Source organism: Gymnoscopelus microlampas, assembly GCF_963454915.1.
Source record: "Gymnoscopelus microlampas genome assembly, chromosome: 16".
Taxonomy (NCBI): Eukaryota; Metazoa; Chordata; class Actinopteri; order Myctophiformes; family Myctophidae; genus Gymnoscopelus; species Gymnoscopelus microlampas.
The window spans coordinates 13,809,985-13,830,596 of NC_139953.1; the positions used below are offsets into that span (position 1 = coordinate 13,809,985).

The following is a 20,612-nucleotide window of genomic DNA, read 5'->3' on the forward strand; positions in this document are numbered from 1 at the left end:
TACATTTAATTGAAATACAGGCAACATTTCATTGAAAATATAAGTCAGTCCGAAGTGCTACAGCAGAGCAATCCAATTGCATCCAAAAGGGTTATTGAATGAAGGGGCTATTAAAAATGTTTCTAAACTAAATCAGAAACAAACTGCTGACTATCTGATACTGAACCAATATTTTCTGTGCGTGTTTTCGCATCTCACTTTAACAAGGACATTTGGATAAACAGGGTTCTGCTGTAACTGTTAGAAAGAGACTGCTACCCAGACATCTTTCACTGTGGTCCTATCTGCAGTGTAATCAATTGAAAGGCCTACTTGTATTGTGAAAAGAAAGTTACTGGATGGAATTCTGGCTGGAAATATCAATAAAGGTGCTGTAGTGTGAATACCTTTTGAGAGTAATATATTTTTTTATGAAAGTACCAAATTATGTAGCCCCCATCCCCTTGAAGTGCACTGTGTAGGCCTATTCCCCTAGCTATGTGGATCAGGGCTCCCCCTCCTTACAAATCCCAATTTAACCCCTGTGTATTCCCATGACTCGGTGAACCATTTTATTATCCATTAATTTGGATAAAATTACACAAGATGATGTCATTAATCCACAAGGGGAAATTTGGTGATTTAACATCGATAAAGCAGCAAAGCAGAGATCAACAAGATAAAGTATAACGCGATTAAATTGAGTATTGGTGTGTGCGTATGCAAGAAGGAACAAGTTGAAGATGAGGAAATAATACATTAGCTCTACTGTACAGAATTAGCTATAGAGTGTGAGTGCACAAATTATGCAGACCATTATGTTTTTGTACGCAAATAAAAAAGTACTGATATATGTACTGGACACGACTCTTGCTGAAAATCTTTATTGATAAAAGTCACCCAGCAACCAGTGAGATACTTAACTGCATTGGAGCAGGGAGGGATTAATGCCTTGCTTGAAGACAATTTGAAATTTGTTTTGTTTTCACCGATTGAAATTGATGACCCTCTCACATGAGTGCTTCTCTAAACCTAAGTATGTTTTAGACAGGTGCACCCAACGGAGTGGTAGATCATCGTGAACATTTTTGCATATCTTTACAAATGTCTTCTAAATCCTAACAGTTTTTTGAAAAAAAAAAAAGTTATATCAGTGGTTCTCAAACTTTTCCATGTCAAGGACCCCCAAAATGATATGCATTTGGCCGCGGACCCCCATCTCAAAATATGTTGTTTCAGGGACCCCCAGAAGCACAGATAAGAGTAAAAAATGTTCGCTTTAATATATATATATATATATAATATATATATATAACATATATATATTCAAGATTTGCAAACAAAATCCACAATTATAGCAGAGTTCATAGAGCGGCACTCGGTGCCGTGCTATGAGCTTGTATATCTGCTATTTTTGAATAGCCAAATAAATCTTAAAATGACACAGATGCGTTCCCTGTCTTAATGGATTAACTGGATGTTCTCTTGATTCAGTGGTTGTTGGAATGGGCAGCGTCTAATAGCAGGGCGCTCTGTTTTAGTAGGCTACAGAGGTGTAAAACGCCTGGCACGTGCAGCTAAATGGACTGCATTTATTTAGCACCTTTCTTCAAAGCGCTTTCCAATGTATTTCCCATTCACACACACATTAACACACCAACGGTGGAGGAAGCCATGCAAGGGAACAACCTGCTCATTGGGAGCAGTTAGGAGTTCAGTGTCTCTCGCTTAAGTACTCTTCTAACACGCAGCCATGGAGCCAGTAACCTTCCAATTCCAATATGGCTGCTCCACCTCCTGAGCCACTGCCGTGCCTAGAGTTAGGGTGTAGCAGCCAGCCGTTGTTCACCTTCACCCTCACCTTCACTTATCAGTGTCTTATATCAAAGGCCCTATCAAAGGCTGTGTTACCTTAGTTATCTCTTGCTATTTCTCTTGCTCTCACACACATACAGATGTCACTGACAGACTTTCACACAGGAGGGTGATACATGGCGTTGATGGAGAGATTGGCACGTATGAGACATTCTGTGTATTAATAATGAAAACATGGTCCAATAATGCAAGCTGTGCAACGTCAAGCGGTCCTACCTCATATCAACAGTAGTGCATCCACATTTGAAGATGAAGCATCCGATTCCAACGGGAACTGCCTTCCATTCCGACATCCCGCCACTCCGACTACGTGGCTTCCGCGTGCGGTTAGGGTTAGGTATAGGGTTAGTAACCGTCGGAAAGGCGACATGTCGGAAACCCGACATGTAACCGATTCCAACACAGTCGCCTAATATAAAGAGACTTCACAACAGCTGTCCATCCATATGGTCGCATTGTATGCAGGTGAAAACACGGCGCTAATCACAAAAATGTATGCAAGGAATACATGGTCCTGTCCCCATAGAACATTTCCACTCAAATTGAAAAGCTGAAGAGACTTGCAAGATCTCTACACAAAGCTTAATCAACTGTCACAATGCAGGCCCTAACCACAGACAAATGGATGGCACTCACCACTGAATATTATGGCACCATGACCATGGAGCAGCCTGAATATAGCCTACTCACAGGTCATGGTGACATGATAAGTGATTTCAGTGATTTATTGCCGGCCAGCTCTGCCAATCTGAAGTGCCTGTTTTTGTGCTGTACCCTTTCATTGCTCGTTGTTCTGAATTAGATGTGTTCTAATAAATGATTATTGCAATTAGGCAGTTTTAAGACCAAGTGCAAGGCTCACCAAGTACCCTGGATGAGTACGCTACACAGGGAACTGAGGCCTCCATGCCAATCTTTCTATTTATTTACAGGAGGTATTGCTTTTTAGTTTAAAGCAGGGTCCAAATGACATGATCGCTGCAGTGGTGCTGAACTGTGTGCGTGTGTTGCATGCTGTTGGTGCACAATTTGCGCTCTGCAGGCATGCACTGTGTTTCTCATTTGTCAATTTAGTCATCATCATTAAATACCTAAATAGACAATCCACATTGGTCTAAATAGCATTTAGGTAACTTTATATTATAGCTATACGTGACCTGTAAGCCCCCTGCTGTGCAGTGGCCATCTGTGTGTTTTGCGAGGAATTCTCTAATGATTTGAATTTGTGTGAATGTACAGTATCAGTGCTCGTAAGCCCCACAGTTAGCATGTGGGCATGTTTATGTGTTTATACGTTATTTAACCTGTAATGGATTATATAGCACAATAGTGCAAGTTACACTATGGTGTTGTTCGTGGCATGCACTGAAAATTGACATAGCCAGAAAAATTGACAAAGAGAAGAAAACGAAAACTAACTAAAACTGTAAAAACAATACACCTGGCAAATAATGTGCGTTAATATGAACAGACACCCGATGGAGCACCAAGCCCGGAGCTTGCTGCGGCATCTCTGAATGCATTCTTGGATAAAATGGCTAAGGAGGTTGATCTGCTTTTAGGTAGAGTATACTGTGTTTCACTGCTAAAGGCCATTTGATTCAGATGGCATATCAGAATACAAGTCCAGATAGAGACGCCTTGTCCACACACACACACACACACACACACACACACACACACACACACACACACACACACACACACACACACACAGATTTAGCGAATGTTTGGACCAAAGTTTGTCGCTCACCCGCACGCACACACGCACCCGCGCACACGCACGCACACACACACACACACACGCACCCACAGAGTCACACAGTGGGATGGTGTCATGGTGCATGGCGTGGTGACTTCCAAAGGCTGCCACAGAGGCGTCACCAGAAAGCTGCCGTTTGTGAACACCAGCCTTGTTTACTTTCCACAATGGAGGTCTTTGAAATGACTCCTCTCAAACAAAACTCACGCCTTCAGATAATAAAAGAGCTGTGTTAAAATTCTAAACATAATATGAGTTCATTTTACTTTTCTCCCCCTTTTTTAATTTTTTGGGGGATTTTCGTGTTATCAATTTATTGTTTGCTACCACTTTTGCCCTCATTCCATCTTTATTTCCAGCCTTGTAGTTGCTTTGACCTTTCGCATTTCAGTTCTATCTGGTGCTGACCTCCAGTCAGTGTGCTCCCAGGACAGACGCAGGGCTTGTTATTGATAGGTCTTACCGCGGCAGCGCACCTCTCTGTGGAGTAATTTGTCTGTTCCGGGGTCCAAAGGATTACACTAATAAATCTCCTGATGGAGATCACTCCTCACCTCAATGGATTTTTGTCACTGCAAGGGTCGGGGCGGGGGGACTGTGTCTGATTTTTATCATGGGAACAGATGGCGTACAGTACACAGGAATGATTGGGGTCACTAGACTTGAGTGATTTTCGGTGTAACCGCCTTGTTCCCGGTCAGCTAACGCATGCTGTTCTTGTTTTCGCAGGTGTAGACAGCAATACTCAAAAGATCTAATTTGCCTGTGATGAGCATCCCCGTCCACCAGAGACCTAAGGTACGGTAAGATATCAAATGCTTGTTATCTCCCTGTCCCAATAAACATTTCATTATGCCGCAGCAAAACGAAAGCCCTTGAAATACCACACAGTCGGTATTCCTTTTGATTACTTTGTTTTTCCTCCTCCTGAATTCCTGTTTGTGAATAATGATGTGATTCTTTTCTTTGCTGACTTTCTTTCTTAGAAATTTAGAAAAAAATACTTTTCAGCCTTTTGTGATTGCTGAAGATTACAATATCTAACCAGATACACAGTATAATATCTCACAAATGCGGTTTATTTTGCTTGGGCTCCTTGGTGGGGTGGGGGTTAATGTATTTATCATGTGCTCCCTGAGGTAAATTGATTTAAATATGTTACATCCATATATTTTTTTATATATATTCTCCTATGTTGGATGTGATCCTGTGGTGCATGAATCTTGCTTGTGGTTGTATGGCTCCCTGATGGTCTTGACCTGGTTTAGTGGTGGTGGGGGTTGTTGATTTGCTGAAATTACTTGACACTTCACAGTGACATTAATTCCGCTCAACTTCATTGCCGTGTCCAGAAAATAACCCAAGTCCGCAAAGATCTGAACAATTTTGTCAGCAAGCAAGCAAGCAAAAAAAAAAAAAAAGCAATCGCTGAGCAATTACGCGGTTGGAGTTTGATCTTGGGGTCATTAAGAGATAGGATTACTCGTGGACTGAAGGACTCTAGGAATGTGTGGACCCCTCTGGTGGTCTGTTCACCACTGATGAAATAGAATTGAATTAATGGGGTGGCCTACTGCGGTGGCTGATTAAAACGACACACATCCTTTGATCCCCGAGCGAGGTGACCAGGCCTGAGCCCCAGAGGCACATAGGGGGCTGGGCCTATGTGTCTGTGTGTGTGTGTGTGTGTGTGTGTGTGTGTGTGTATATATTTATAAATGCGTCTCTTTGTTACTCTTGGCTGTGACCGTCCCGGGTCAGTGCATCACTGATTAACACGACTCATTATGTGCGCTCTGCGGAGGGGTCCAAACCCCTCATCAGGAAAGCTTCAGGTGCAGAATCGCTGTCTGCTGTATGATCAATGGCCTGTACAAGGCTGGGCTCGTGTCACGCTATGTTCTCTCATCCAACGGCCATGCCGGATTCACTATCCATGGCATGGCAGATGTGTTTCATTGCTGTGTGTTAGAAAGCCTAAATCAATTGAAAACACAACACAGTTATGCATAAAAGAATAAAAGAGTCATATTTTCCTACAGCTGGGCATAAATGTCACTGTGACAAATCCAATCGATCGAAAAAGGTACCGGCGCCTATTTGGCTCTTGGTGATTCTATAAGCTGAAACAATGCTTGGTAATTGCTGGTTCGTTGCCACACGCGCCTTTGTGAAGTGACGGCCATCATCATGGCTGTTTTGCTTTGCTGTGCGCTGTTTATGTTAGGGCCCCCTGACGGTAAACTGGAGCTGTCTGCTAGAATCATTCTCAAGGCAGCCTCGCATAATGATAAATGACAAGCTCCTGCGAGGAGGGAAAACTGGTCTCCTGGTAGCAGGCAGAGCCACTCAGACAGAGGTGCCATCAGCGTCGTTGGGCCTGCCTGCTATGGGTTTGTGGGTACAGTGCCTAGAGGAGCCTTTCACTTACTGAGAACTTTCACCTGCTGACATGAATGAAAACTGCAGCTCTCCTCTTGAGAAGGCCAGTTAAAGTCGGCATGCCACAGGCCTATTTCCCTCTTGATAATGATTGGGTGTTACTATACCCAATTTATTTTATAACCCTATACCCAATTGTTGTTGTAAAGCAGTTTTTTTCTGTGGACACATGCAACAAGTCATTATAAATACTGGATTTGTCTTTGACACTGCTCAGTGCTCACCTGCATTCTTCCCTACCCGTCTGTCTCCTTTGCCAAATGGATATAGTGTTCTGTTTAAACACTTCACCTAAATTATTTGTAAGGAACTGCAACGCTGGTGTAACTAAGACTTTAGCTGTAAAAAAATATCATGTTGCTTTTGAGCAACATGATTCGATATTAAGTCAATGTGAAGGGAGGCACCTGGCCTCGATACGCCAGGAGTCCAGTCTGTTCCTATTCGCCCAGTTTGACTGAGACTCATCTTACAAAGAGAGAAAGCCAAAATACACAGACATGACATCCTTGCACGTGTTAACCACATTGGGTTCTAGACCAGAGAAGTAATGTTGAGTCCAGAAAGTACCAAAATCATGGCACCACGTCTTTAAGTATTACTGAAGCTTGCGTTTCACTATACCTGTACCTACTACCTACGCATATAATTTCTTTCCATAAAATGACCTTCCTAGAACATTATGTTTGGCATGAGGACAGGACAGGACTCCGACTCCTTTTTTTTAAGGGTGCTCCTTGACTCAAGAGGATGAAAGCACAGGCTGTGTGCGATCAACTCTGCCGACCTCAGTCGTGGCTCGTCACTTTATGTAGACCGGGGTTGGTGTGCCATAATATGTCATCTTTCCTCCGCATTGTCCAATAAAGCAGCAATGAACCAGAAAATAACCTTTAAAAAAAGCTTTAAACACTGTTTAAATATAGCCTGCCTTGGGAGTGCAGTCTCTAGCTACACCCTATTAACCACTTTCAACCTGGCGTCACTATTATAGGCGAAAATGTACAAAGATTTTCAAAATGTATCTTTTAAACTGACACATTTACTAAAATATTTTCAAAATCTTCATAATTTTCTAAAATATGTAAAATTGCAGATCTACAAGCTCGTACCGCATCGTGATGTGACGGGTTGTGAGCTTGTAGATCAGATCAGCTATAGTGTATATAGAGCTTAAGTGGATAAGGCAAGAAGGCACTGAGCCCTCCCTCACCTGCTGACAGAGAGAACTGCAGTCACACCCCTGAGAAGGATGTTTAACTTGCTTTATAGACAGAAAATGATGTGGACTCTGTTGGTTAACGGTGTGTGTGTATGTGTGTGTGCTAAGCGGAAATGTAATGATACTAATGATGTGACCTCCGACATGGATTGCTGCGAAGTTCACAGTGAAGTGCATCCCTCCCCACGCATGGAAGGGGGGGTCAAGGTCAGGTTTACACAGTCTCCGCCTCACTCGTGAAGCCTCTCTCTACACTGGCCTCTCTCTACACCGGCCTCTCTCCACACCAGTGGTTCTCAAACTTTTTCATGTCAAGGACCCCCAAATTGACACTTATTAGCCCGCGGACCCCCATTTCAAAAGATATGCCAGGGACCCCCATAAGACAAGATTTTTCACTGCTAGCTACCAGTGATTCTCAACCATTTTAATTTCAAGAGGACACCCAGTTTGACATGCATTAGGCTACGGACCCCCATTTAATGGCATTTCTATCTCTGGGACCCCAATTTATATTGTAAAATCAATGTCAATTTAACTCTTGAGAGTGTACAAATGGAACCAAATGGACCCGTTAGGGTCCATTTGGTTCCATTTGTACACTCTCAGAGTTACAGACCCATAAGGGTCCATTTGGTTCCTAACTATCCTTCATTTAGCTGGGGACCCCCTGGAACTCCCTCAAGGACCCCTGGGGGTCCCCGGACCCCACTTTCAGAACCAATGCTCTACACCGTTGCCATAAAGATAGGACACAGACACACACACACACACACACACACACACACACACACACGCACACGCACACACACATGAATTAGAGACCATAACACGTGCCATAACTGCCGTCACACTGACATAGTTGTACTGCTGTCACATAAACATTGATGTGTGTAGAGTGATTAAGACAGAGCACAGCGGGGGTCCGGTTGGTGGTTAAAGGAGCGTATAAACTCCCAAAGGGACTGCCATGGCGAGACACACACATGCACGCACATGCGCCCACACACGAGCGCACACACACACACACGCAGCACGCGCACGAAGACTTCACCCCAGGGGGGCAGTCCCACACAGCAGGGGTCACAACATGGCACCCCATTGAGCCTAATATCTGTGAATGAGTTGTGCCTGGCATGTGTGTGGGGGGGGGGCATAATTAGCAACGGCATCAGCGCTGACCTCGCTCCTTCGACAGCCATTAGAAGCCGCGCATGGGCGCTGGGCATAAACACCATCTTATAGGCAGAGAAGAACCTCTCTGAGTGCAAACGCTTTGCATGATGTAACAGCCATTTATCTGAAGTGTCACCCCAGCAGGGGGCATTGGGGTCGGAGAGGGGTTAGAAAAATCTCATCTTCTCTCGCGTATGCATTCCCTGCTGGGTGACTATTTAGATGGATGCTAATTATGCTATTTAGATAGATGCTTGGGTATACGTATGTTGTTTGCTCGGCTTACTGACAAATGCTGTGTGTGTTACTCACTCAAATGCCAAGTTTGATATCTACTCGTTATCCAACTGTTATCCAAACAAGTTGGACAGTTATTTGTGTCGGTAGCCATCAGGCTTCACAACCAAGCCTGACCCCATATGTTCGGTTCTGTTCTGTTCTTGGATTATTAACTCCTGCTTGACTCTGGCACATTCGCACATAGAACCATGCTGACAGATCCCTGTTAAGGATAAATGTTGTAACCGTTTCATTGTTGATAGATTGTATATTTATTCATTATATTCACTGTTGCTAGACTGTAAATATGAAGTATAATACATAATTAATCATTAATTGCTGGCAGGCTAGCGTGGGAATCCCTCCTTTAGACGAGGGGGGGGGGTGTGTGTGTGTGTGTGTGTGTGTCGGGGGTTGTTTTTCTTGCCTTTTTTTTTTTTTTTTTAAGGCCTAACCGAAATTTGCGGTATTTGTTCTTGTTTCAAGAGCGACTACATTTCCCAAGTGGAACCAATGTCTTATCTGTCTGTCTATCTATCCATCCATCCATGAGCATATATCGTTATTCACACACACGCACGCACGCACGCACGCACGCACAGTTAGTGTAAGTGCCTTTAATTGTAAATGGTAAAAAAAACAGGCTTCCGTACTGTACTTATGTATTCTGCCTGACGCAGCTGACAGACCGGCTGTGCTCATTCTCTATCCAGCACATCAAACGGAGAGCCGTGTTTAGCTTTATAGTGCTATTGGTGTATTGAACACTGCCTAGTATGTGGTCCTCCCTGATAGCAGTCATTATTACTGGCTATGCAAAAGGCCACACTGCTCTTACAGGAGCTCTATAATCTGCCTTCCATTTACGCATGCTTTCATTTAACGGGGTTTAAAAAGGTTGCTCATTTCTCCACTTGAAGTGAACCTCAATGGCTTGAGCTACACCATGATGTGAAAGTGGTAGTTGCGTCTCATCGATGGAATAATGTGTAACATCAATGAAGATATCTTAGTATAGCTGGAGACCGCTTCGGTAACATTGACACGCTATGCATTCCATGTCTATAATGCATTCTAACCCATTAAGACCTGGAACGCATCTGTGTCATTTTCAGATTTGAGCTAAAAAAGCATTAATTTACACTTTGGCTATTCAAAAATAGCAGATATGCAAGCTCATAGCGCGGCACCGAGTGCCGCGCGCTATGAGCTTGTAGATCTGCTATTTTTGAAAAATCGAGAAAATGTGTGCAAATCTTTGAATATATATATTTTTAAAGCGAACATTTTTTACTCAAATCTTTGCTTCTGGGGGTCCCTGGAACAACATATTTTGAGATGGGGGTCGGCGGCCAAATACAAATAATTTTGGGGGTCCTTGACATGAAAAGTTTTGAGAACCCCTGACATACTGTAGCAACATACGTTTTTTCAAAGGATTTAGGATTTTTTTATGATTTAGATGACATTTTGTAGAATCGGAACCTCAGGTTTAATTATCTCAGGCTTAATGGATTAAAAATAACAGTCACAGAACATTTGGACAGGGAAAAACTCCCTTTCTTCCTTTTGAAGTCCACTTCAGATTGTGAGTCACTGAGTGATTGTACTGTAAGTGTAGCACTTACAAGCTGAAAAATGTTGAGTATTGCCGGCTGTCTGTCCGTCCGTCCGTCTGTCTGTCCGATACAAACTTCCTGTCAGCCACAGTCTTCTCGTGCCCTCTGTCATTGCCGACATCTGACATGTCGACCTTCTTATTTAGGATTCTGTGTAAGGAAACTTCCCCATACAGCCTGCGTCTATGGCCATATTGATTTTGTTCTCCCCCCATTCTTTTGACAGACTATCTGCGTTGGAGCTCTGGTGGGGCATGCCTGATTGATATCAATACTACATGATATTTCTAGCTGTATCGTGTCATTAGAGGCCCACAGTGAATCCATGATATTGTAAGATGGTTATCACTGCTGATGAGGCATACAGTTTGTTTTCCTTCACATCAAGACGCTGTGCTCGCTCGCAGCTCAGCTAGAGATTTGTGCTCCAGTAGCAAAGCAAAAAGTAATTTCATCCGTGCAGAGGAATAATGTATTTCATGATGTTCTGTTTGTGGTTTTGCAGTAGTTTCTCATGCTTTATCATAACCTCTATCAAGATGTGGTAAGCTGCGCTGTATGATAAATCCTCCATAAATCCTGTATTATTGGGAGGAGAGGATATTTGTATCATTTGGAGGTATATGAAATGAAGATATTATTCTGCACACAGTGTATCTGAAATCTAGGTAACGGCATCAACAGCCATAAACCATTGTTCTTATGCAAAATGCAAGTAATATCCTTTTTTATCTGGGTTCTTCATAGCCCTGTGAATGTCTATGCTCCAGTAATTTGCATAATGACTTATGCTTGAGAATGCACTGTGAGATTTCTGAAAAACTGGTTTGGTCCTGGTATTGGAAGCCCCTGATTGTGCAGATCTTATAGTTGAGAAACTTGTAGTTGCAGGGGTTATAGTATTTAGAAATGTTGTAACATTTCAAGCATTCATCATCTGATTATGTTATGTGCTAGATATCTGCCAGAGGTAAGCTATTCTGGACATGTCATCATTAATTAGGCAAGTATTTCAAAAAATGTTAACGATTTCGGCGGCCCGATTCAATGAACAGTAACTTTGCACGTTACAGCAAACTGTAACGTGCACAGTTGCTCTTTTTTATCAGTGTTTATTTAGTTTTGTATTACCCTAGGACAACAAAGTATCAAGGGTTTAAGTGGTTAATATAGGTTATTATACTAATATGTGATAATATGTTCAGTTTGACTTTTGATTGGGTTGTAAGCATGCAACCATTTCCCCCTCCCTCCAGGATTGAACTGTTGCACAGCACAAAGACGCCTTTTGTTGGGTGTCATTCAATGCGTTGACATTGTGTGTGTGTGAGTGGCCACTGTCATCTGTTCCTGCCTCTTGTCAGATGCATTTCAAAGGAGCCAATTTCCATGCTCAGGGTGAAAGCTTGTTTTTAACCATCATTACATTTACGTTCTTCAGCTGAAATTAATTCTCTTATCGAAGGATTCAAATGTTCCATCTTATCTTCCACGGTCAGTCTGTGTGGTTTAAAGATGTACTCGGAATGAATTGAGGAGTATGGGAGTATCATCCACCCATGTATTGTAGTATTTGGATAGCTCCCCTTATGTTGACATACGCCTTAATAGCCATGTGCAGAGTGCAGCTCATTACAGGAGCATATCTCCATCCTACATGTGTAGGGGATGGGTCTCGGATGTTTTATGGCATTTTCCACTGCTGTTCACGAGCGTGACTCAGCCGCCAAGGTTGGCCTGGGTACCGGTTCTGCTTGAGGCACAGAAGAATTATAGCTGTGTATTTTCCACTGAATCGGCGACTTTCAGCAGAGGCTACAGGCGTCTATCTAAAACTGTGGATTGCTGGAGTCCCTCAACAGAGACGACAGGCCTAATACAGATGTTAAAGCAGTGGACCGATTTCTGGCAAAGTGCAGGTCACATATAGGGAAAAGGTTTGCCAGGATCGTGAAAAAGAGATTTGTTCAATCATGGCCTCCATTTGGCCCTAATGATGCAATAAGGAAGCGTCCCCAGTAATCGGTCTTCCTGATCCATTGGATTGTGGTGGAAGTTTAGCTGTATTAAAAAAGGATCCTTGTTCAACACAACAGAGTGGACTACATATGTAGCACAGATGTCAAACCGATTCCATAGGGGCCCATAAAAAAAGGGGAAAGGTGGCCCCAACGTGTGAAGGTGCATTCCTTCACCGTACACTGTGTTTTCAATAACTCCCTGCCCTAAAAGTTGTCCTCTTACTGATTGCAGATGCTTACAGCTCAGTCAAGCAGAACCCATCATCTTTCAGCGTTAACCTCTGTCACTCTTGTTGCTTACTCAAGGAAAACAAAAAGAAAATCTAAATTCCCACACAAGCTTCTCCTGCTTGCATAACCCCATTCGTCTTGTTGTAAACCGAAAAATGAAAGTGCTGCTCGTAAAATTGATTTTTGATAGAAGCAGACACTCTTGCTTGTAAAAAAAAAAAGAAGAGGGGAAAAAAAACAGGAATCCTTTCAAATCTTTCAAACATCAGACAGGGCAGGTGTTCTTGTACTGGAGAGTGGTTGAAAAAGGAGCTCTGAAATCCATATATATACATGGTGATGACCTTCCCCGTCCAGTCAGGCTGATGAAAGAAAAACAGTAAATACCTCAGAGAACCGTCTGTCTGAAACGCTATACTCCTTTCACTTCATGCCAAAGTTGGAATTGGAATCAGAATCAATTTTACGGGCCTGATATGTCTGAACCAGGCCCCGTAAAGGAATCTGACTTGTTTGGGCGTTCTCTGGGGTCACGCGTTGTAACAAACAAGGCATGAAATAAATATTAAATGTAAAATAATAATAAAGACAATTTTTAGATGCTGCCTTCACAGGATCTTCACCTAAAGTATACTATGTATATAGACTGGTTTGAGATGATTAGTTCAATTGAATATATGTGCATCCTCATGGAGCATATTGTGTAGCATTCTACATTAGTCACTTTCATCCTGGCATCCCTATTTTGGGCATGTCATTATATTTACATTTTCAGAAATTGTAGTGCTTAAGTGGTTATTAGCATGTACAGTAATTACTGTAGCATGATAATGCGCTTATTGACGTGTGTTTTGTTCTCTATTTGGTTCCCGTCCATGTGTCAATCTCATGGCTGTACGCTGAGATCAGATTAAAGTCAAACATACACGTGTCACACGTCCGGAGTGAAGCATGCTGGGATGGAACAACACGCCCTGCACTGTGACAGCTGACTGGTCCTGTGATATAAGTGAAGCTGTCGTCTATAATCGCTCCAAATCTGATTTTGGATGTATGGATCGTGGTCTATTTTAACGCAGTCATAGTGTAATATGTTTTATATGAGATTTCCCATAATCTTGTTTGCTCTGTGATTGCCGGTGCACATCTGTCACTCTACCCTCCCTCTCCTCATTTTCTCAGATAAAAGCTGACTCCCCCCCCGATATTGACTTTGCCCACGGTTGGAGATTTATTCAAACAAACAGAATACAGTTTCGGGAAATGTCAAGCCTACAACCGGATAAGCACATTTAAGTCCTGCACATTTAACCACATTAACCCTATGGCATACCTATTTTGGCCATATCCTTATAGTTGAAAATGTTTCAAAATGTTAAAAAAATTATGTTTGCAATGCGACATGTTTCGGATTTGTATTTGTAGAAACATTTTGTGAACGCGCCATTTTAAGCCGCTCAGCTCTAGCTCGGTGCTAAAACAAATAATTGCACAATTGTTTGTTTTAGCCACCACCACCACGCACCGTTTTCAAAAATGTTTACTATTTGTCTGTCATTCTTCCACCCAATTTAAAGACAATAACTTTTAGACAGCCTTAGGCTACTACCTCAAATAATATAATTTCGTAGCCCTGAGCAAAACAAAACAAAACAAACTTGGAAGGATTTCGGCAGTAGAAATGCCCCTCTCATCTCTGCTGGGCTGCGTTGATCCTCTTGATGCTGGGATGTAAGCATGTCAGATGCCGCCCGCATTCCACAGGGAGGCAGACTGGGTTGCAAACCCAACCCCACCCCACCCCATCACATCACACCACACATCGCCTCTCTTCTTTCTCAACTTTTCATCTTTTTACCAATTCATCCACTCCTAGACTGAGAGGGACTTCTTGTTTTGGCTGTGAGAAAATCAATAGCCATTACAGCGAGGAGGGAGCGAAAACGAGGGGGGTTGGGTGGCGGGGCAGGGTGTAGTAGAAAAAGGAGAGAGGGAGAAGGAGTGAGAGGAGGGAGTAAGTAGAGTACTATCCCTGTCAGTCCGACCCTGCCTGATGGCTGTCATCTCACTTAATTGCTTTGCTAATATCATCCCTACTCAGGCAGGATCTGGGTCAGCTAGGCGTCACTGCCGGAGCTGACTGGAGGCTCTCTCTCTCCCTGATCTCTCTCTCCCTGTCCACGTGGATGTCTCTCTATCCTTCCTCTACCTCTTATTTTAGCCTTCAGGTTCAGCTCAATTAAAACAGGAAGGTGGGGAAATGAAAGAGACATTGTCCTTTGCAATGAAATGACCTGCGTTTGGGCTTAAACCAGTCGGAAGCACGTTTTCTGTCCTCCCTTTTCTGTGACTAGAGACGTAATCATTTCATTCGCTCCAGTTCTATTCTGGGGCTCAAGGTAATAAGAAAAATTACAGAAACTTTTTATATTCTCTTCAGGTGATGCTGGTTGTACTTACTTGTCCAACACCCTATTGCTGTCTACTCCACACTTAAATGGCATGTACCTGATGATATAGTAATATAAGCTATGCTGTTTTCTTTTCTTTTGCTAAGCATGAGACAACTGGAACACACACATTTTTTGCCCTTAAAAAAAAAAAACATGTCCAGAGAATGTAATTAATGGTAAAATGAAAATGAAAGGGCTCCCGGACATGCTGACCAGTGAACTAAACTTCATCGTTTGTTCTATTTCATTGGAGGGGGGGAGGGCCTTGTGACCGTGGCACAGACTAATCATTCTCTACCTCTGAGGGAGAAGCTGGCTTTCTGCATGGGATTTTATGCTCGTGTGTGTGTTTAGGTGTGCATGTGTGTGTTTAGGTGTGCATATATGTGTTTCTTTCCATCTGACCAGTTTTAGCCTGTACAAGGAATGTGTGTCATGTCCCATTTTTCTCAAGAACCGTAGTTTTTAATTGCATAAGCATTATGAGTATTTATGAGCTCTTATAAATCTGATTATACAGGGTTATGAGCAGATTATAATGCCTTATAAGTATGTTCATGATGCGTTATACACATAGGATGCATAGCAAGTGCTACAACATTATTAATGTACTGTGTTGTCGCAATACAGGTTTTTGTAGTAAAATCCATGTACAGAAATCACTTATTATATAGATATAACGAGAATTAATTAAATGAACAAATAATGGACAAAATCTTTAAAAAAAAGGCCAACAACAAAGATATGTGGTATGCAAATAAATGTAGATTCCTCTTATTATGCTGTTGGTAGGAGACTGGCTCCTCTGAGCCACTGCTGCCTTTTTGTTTACATCCATGGTGCTGCTGGCTAAAGCCAGCCATTTTAAACAAGGTAGCAGAGTGTGGACGAGGGACACGAGGCTAGTAATTGTAGCAGTGGCAGCCAGGGCTATGAGCCAGGAACTGTCAAGACCCTATACCCCTACTACCCCCAGCCGGGTTGGTGGGGGCGGGGGGTATGGGGTCTTGACAGATCCCCAGTTTTAATAGAGCATGCAAGGGCTAAGGTGCGCTGCCCTGGCCCCAGCCTGGCCTGCGCTCAAATGGCCTCCCGTTCTCCTCGAGATAGGGCACAGCGGAACAATAAGGCCGAGGTGGAACAGATGGAGAAGCCATTACAGGAGGAACCTCATACCGTCGGTTGACATTCATTCGCCTGGCCTCGTAAGTTTAACCAAGAAAAAACACAGCAAAGAAAACAGGCCGCCGTTTTACTTGGCCTAGAAATGGTACCTCAACCCCATTGTGTTTTGATTAAATAGCAAAACGCTCACAAGGGTCTGATCAATGCCGAGATGGAGTATTTATACCCTGAGGCTGCAGCCTGAAGGAGCAGTTGCAAGCCTTGACTAACAGGCTGGCTGAGCAGTTCGTGTGGAGTGGACAAAGGCTTTTTTTAATAGCTCCACAACTCCCTGATGGGCCCTAATCTTGTGTCTTTTGGCTTGTGATTGCAAATTCCAAAGACGATCCAAGCGAAGCGTCTCTCCGTGGCATAGTGTAAAAGTCCAACTGCTGTCCAAACTGCGTTTGGATTGAAGAATCTTGGGAGCTGAACAGAAGCAGATCTCCTATGCTGTACGAGTCCTGTTTTCTTTTGGAGACGCTGTTAATGGGGAACACTGCCTGAATGTCACATTACCATGGTATCACTGATAAAACTCACTGAGTCCAAGGTTGGCACAAATTATTTTCGCTCTCCAAACACACATTCCTCATTTGTTGCGCTCATCAGTTCTTACGCTCTTATCACTGAATGTTATTGATTTACTACCCCCATATGTCTGAATCATTTAGATTTTCCTTCTGGATGTCATTACTGCCAGAAGAGAGCAGAAAAGAGCGCTCTGAGGAAACACATTCACAGGCAGCGACCAGACCCAGCGCCTGCCGCTCTGCCCCTGCCCTCACGCTGATTAGCTATGGCGTGTCTTGAGGCAGCACTTTCTCCAGCCACTTTTGATGATGGAGGGCCATCTGCCCCGGTGTATGCCTTACACTCCAAATCCTATTCAGATGTGAACGCCAAAGCAATCAGATTTTGAGACATTGACATGAGCACTTCTACTGCAGGTTGAATTTGTGAGTCAAATTTCCACTCCTCTGCCACCCTGTATCCTGGTAAACAGATTTTAGAAGATGAGGTTGTTGAGTTGCTTCCCTTTCCACCATGCAAGTCCACAGAAGAAAACCCCCCCCTAACAAAACAGAACAATGAGCAGTCTGAGATGATGACAAAGCTCCATTATGCCTGGTGCATACTACAGGATTTTAACATTTATCCATGGGAGACTACAGACATAAGGACTTAACCCCATTTTGTAATATTTTAATCGTAAGAACGAGCACAACAGACGATTCACTCAAAATGCAGGACACACACTTGCCGTTTATACTAAACTATTTCAGAGTGGGGATTCCGGGGACTTGGGATCTGACAGAAACTCGTGATCAAACGTGACTCCAGAGCAAAACAAACACGGAGGCAGCTCAACGTCCTCAGCTGGTTGCACTTGTGTGTGCTATGTTTTGTGCTGAAAAACAAAATGCAAGATTCTTCACACACACACACACACACACACACACACACACACACACACACACACACACACACACACTCGCTCATCACTGTCATTCCTTTCTTTTCTCTCACACAGACGCATGCATGCTCGCTGACACTCACTTTCACCAGCACCACACACATACAGTACGGATTATATAAAAACACTCACATCACTTTCCTTGAGCTGGATGCTCTGAGAAAAAAACTGCTCTGAGGATTTCCCATTGATGTTCCCATTGCACACTGCAGGATTTCAAGGCACACGTAAACATCAAAACATCAAAGATGTTTTGATAAATGTGATTTGAAATCAGGGGGGACTCCTATCCAGACAGTGACATTAGGATTATGTCTGTAAACCACTCACACTACTGAATCATTCTGCCAGATTATCAGTTCAAACCAGCCTTGAATTCGAGAACGCCCCCACCATTGTCGTGAGGTGCAAAGCGGACCCCAAATCTCCCCATTTAGCCTCTACTAGTGTTGGAACAACATCAGGATGACCTTTTCATTACTTTTCACATGACTTATTTTAACTGCCCATATTGGCGTGTCTATCACTTTATATTTGTGCGTAGAGCTTTACCGTTGTAGGTGTAGATTGTATTTGACATTGGCAATTGACTCATCGGATGGGAGTCGCCCGACAAGGTGAAGGGAATGAAAGGGAATGAAAGAATGACAAAAGGTAACAATCCCCCACACGCACACACACACAATAAAAGCCTACCTAAAGGATTTGTGGCTTTGAGGTAATTGTGAGTGATTCCTGGACTGTATAAAACCGTTTTCCCCACTGCGTCCTGGAAAGCCTTAGGAGATTAGACCTTTATTTAACCAGGTGAATCCCATTGAGATTACAAGACCTTTTCTTCGAGGGAGCCCTGGCCAAGATGGAAGCAATTATAGTGTTGCAAACAACATAAAACAAACTTTAAAAGCAGCAAGAGATGCAAGATTAAATTATTTCATTCATTTCTTGTTAATCACTTTTTTATTAAGCGCCGCAGGGGGAATCCAGGATAACTCCCACAAAGCCGTCCAGATGCACAAAGAGAGACATGAGCAACTGTCTTCCTTACTGCTATGTCTTTACTTTTTATGAAAGAATACATTCATGGCTGGTTTCAGATGTACCCCTTTCAATGTATTTTTGACCTGAAAATTTTAGACATGGTCCAGCTCCAAATGAACCACCATTTGCTTCATTCTATACAGACTTAATAAAAGACCTAATATAGGACACAAAACAAAATACAGTGCATTGTGGTTGACACTTGCGAGAGACAGACAAACTACCAGCAAAATGAGTTGAAGACAAACATTGGGGAATGTTGAGGTAAGGGCTTTATTGGAAACATGGGCTGAAGATCACATTTCACAGTTGCTTGTCGTAACCTTTGTTGTCACATTGTGATTTTGGGACAGAAAGTAATTTTCCCTTGGAAATGTTTGTACAATAGATGAATGACCTGCACAACTGTGTGTCATTTGTTTACAAATGAGCGTCCCTAGTCTGGGAATGTCATAATAGTTGAACATTTGGCAAAGAATTGGCAAAAAAAAAAGCAGAAAGAATTGCTATTTTCGAAGAGATAAGTAAGAAAGGAGGAGGGGACCAAGTATAGACCCCTGGGTTACCCCGGTCAACAAAGTATATAGGGTTTAAGTGGTTAACACAGGGCCGACCGTGTGAACACTAACCCAACCTAATGACAAATGCAAAACTTTTGCAACTTGCCCTTGAATCGGACCATTTAGCGAACTATGGATGAGAATGGGCCCTAATTCTTCCCTGCCCCTTAAAGAGAAGTTAGCTTTATGCACAGGATTGTATGTGTGTTTAGGAGTGTATGCGTCTCACTGGCTGTTCATGAATAACATTCAGCTACGACCAGAATATGAACCTGTATCTAGCAACCTGAAATATAACCTCTGATTAGCCTGAGGCTGTCTGGCAGAAACGGAAGCTTCTGAATAAACAGATAATGGACTACATCGTAAACATACTGATATACTGCCATAAAACATAAATAAAGTAATGAATAATAAATATCCGTGAGTGCAAATGTAGACGGATAAAAAATTAACACCTAGCACCTACAGTATTCCTCTGATTATGCTGTTAGTAGGAGGCTGGGTCCTTTGAGAAAACAGCTGCCTTGTTGTTTACATCCATGGTGCAGGCTAACGCCAACCATTTTAAACAAGGCAGCAGAGGATGGACCAGGGACATGGGGCTAGTAATTGTAGCGGTGGCAGGGCTATGAGCCAGGAACTGTCAAGACCCCATGGCCACCGTCCCCCCCCACCCCACCCCACCCCAATGGGGTCTTGACAGATCCCCATATTTAATGGAGCATGAGAGGGCTAAGGTGCGCTGCCCTGGTCCCAGCCTTGGGCTGTGCTCAAATGGCCTTCCCGTCCTTCTTGAGATGGGGCACAGCGGAACAGTAAGGCAGAGGTGTAACAGCTGGAGAAGACATTACAGGACGGATCTCGTACCGTAGGCGGATATTCCTACCTACGTACATGCACCAAAAAATAGGCAAAGAAAATAGAAGATAACACCTCAAGACCGTTTTTGACCACAGATTGTGCTATGATTCAATAGCACTTAGCTCACATGGGCCTGATCAATGCCTAGATGGAGTATTTATACTCCGAGCCGAGGCTCCGGCCTGAAGGAGCAGTTGCAAGGTTTGGCAGTTTGGGCAGTTTTTGAGGAGTGAACAAAGGTTTTTCTGATTTTTATTTTACTAGCTCCCCATCTCCCTGACGGGCCCTAATCTTGTGTCTTTTGGCCTGTGATTGTTGAAATTCCAAAGACGATCCATGTGAAGCGTGACAGCGTCTCTTCGTGGCGTATAGAGTAAATGTCCAGCTGTCACCCAAACTGTCCAAACTGTGTTCGGAGTGGAGAATCTATTGGAAGCTGTACGGTAG

General features: G+C 43.1%; 1 protein-coding gene across 1 annotated transcript in view; it reads left to right on the top strand.

The window, feature by feature from the left end:
* The window catches only part of klhl29 (kelch like family member 29), a 327,639-nt gene that overhangs the window by 13,767 nt on the left and 293,260 nt on the right, over positions 1 to 20,612 (top strand). The window contains exon 2 of the mRNA XM_084083023.1: positions 4,346 to 4,414. The gene's annotated coding sequence lies outside the window, so the exon portion shown is untranslated. The remainder of the gene's footprint in view (positions 1 to 4,345; positions 4,415 to 20,612) is intronic.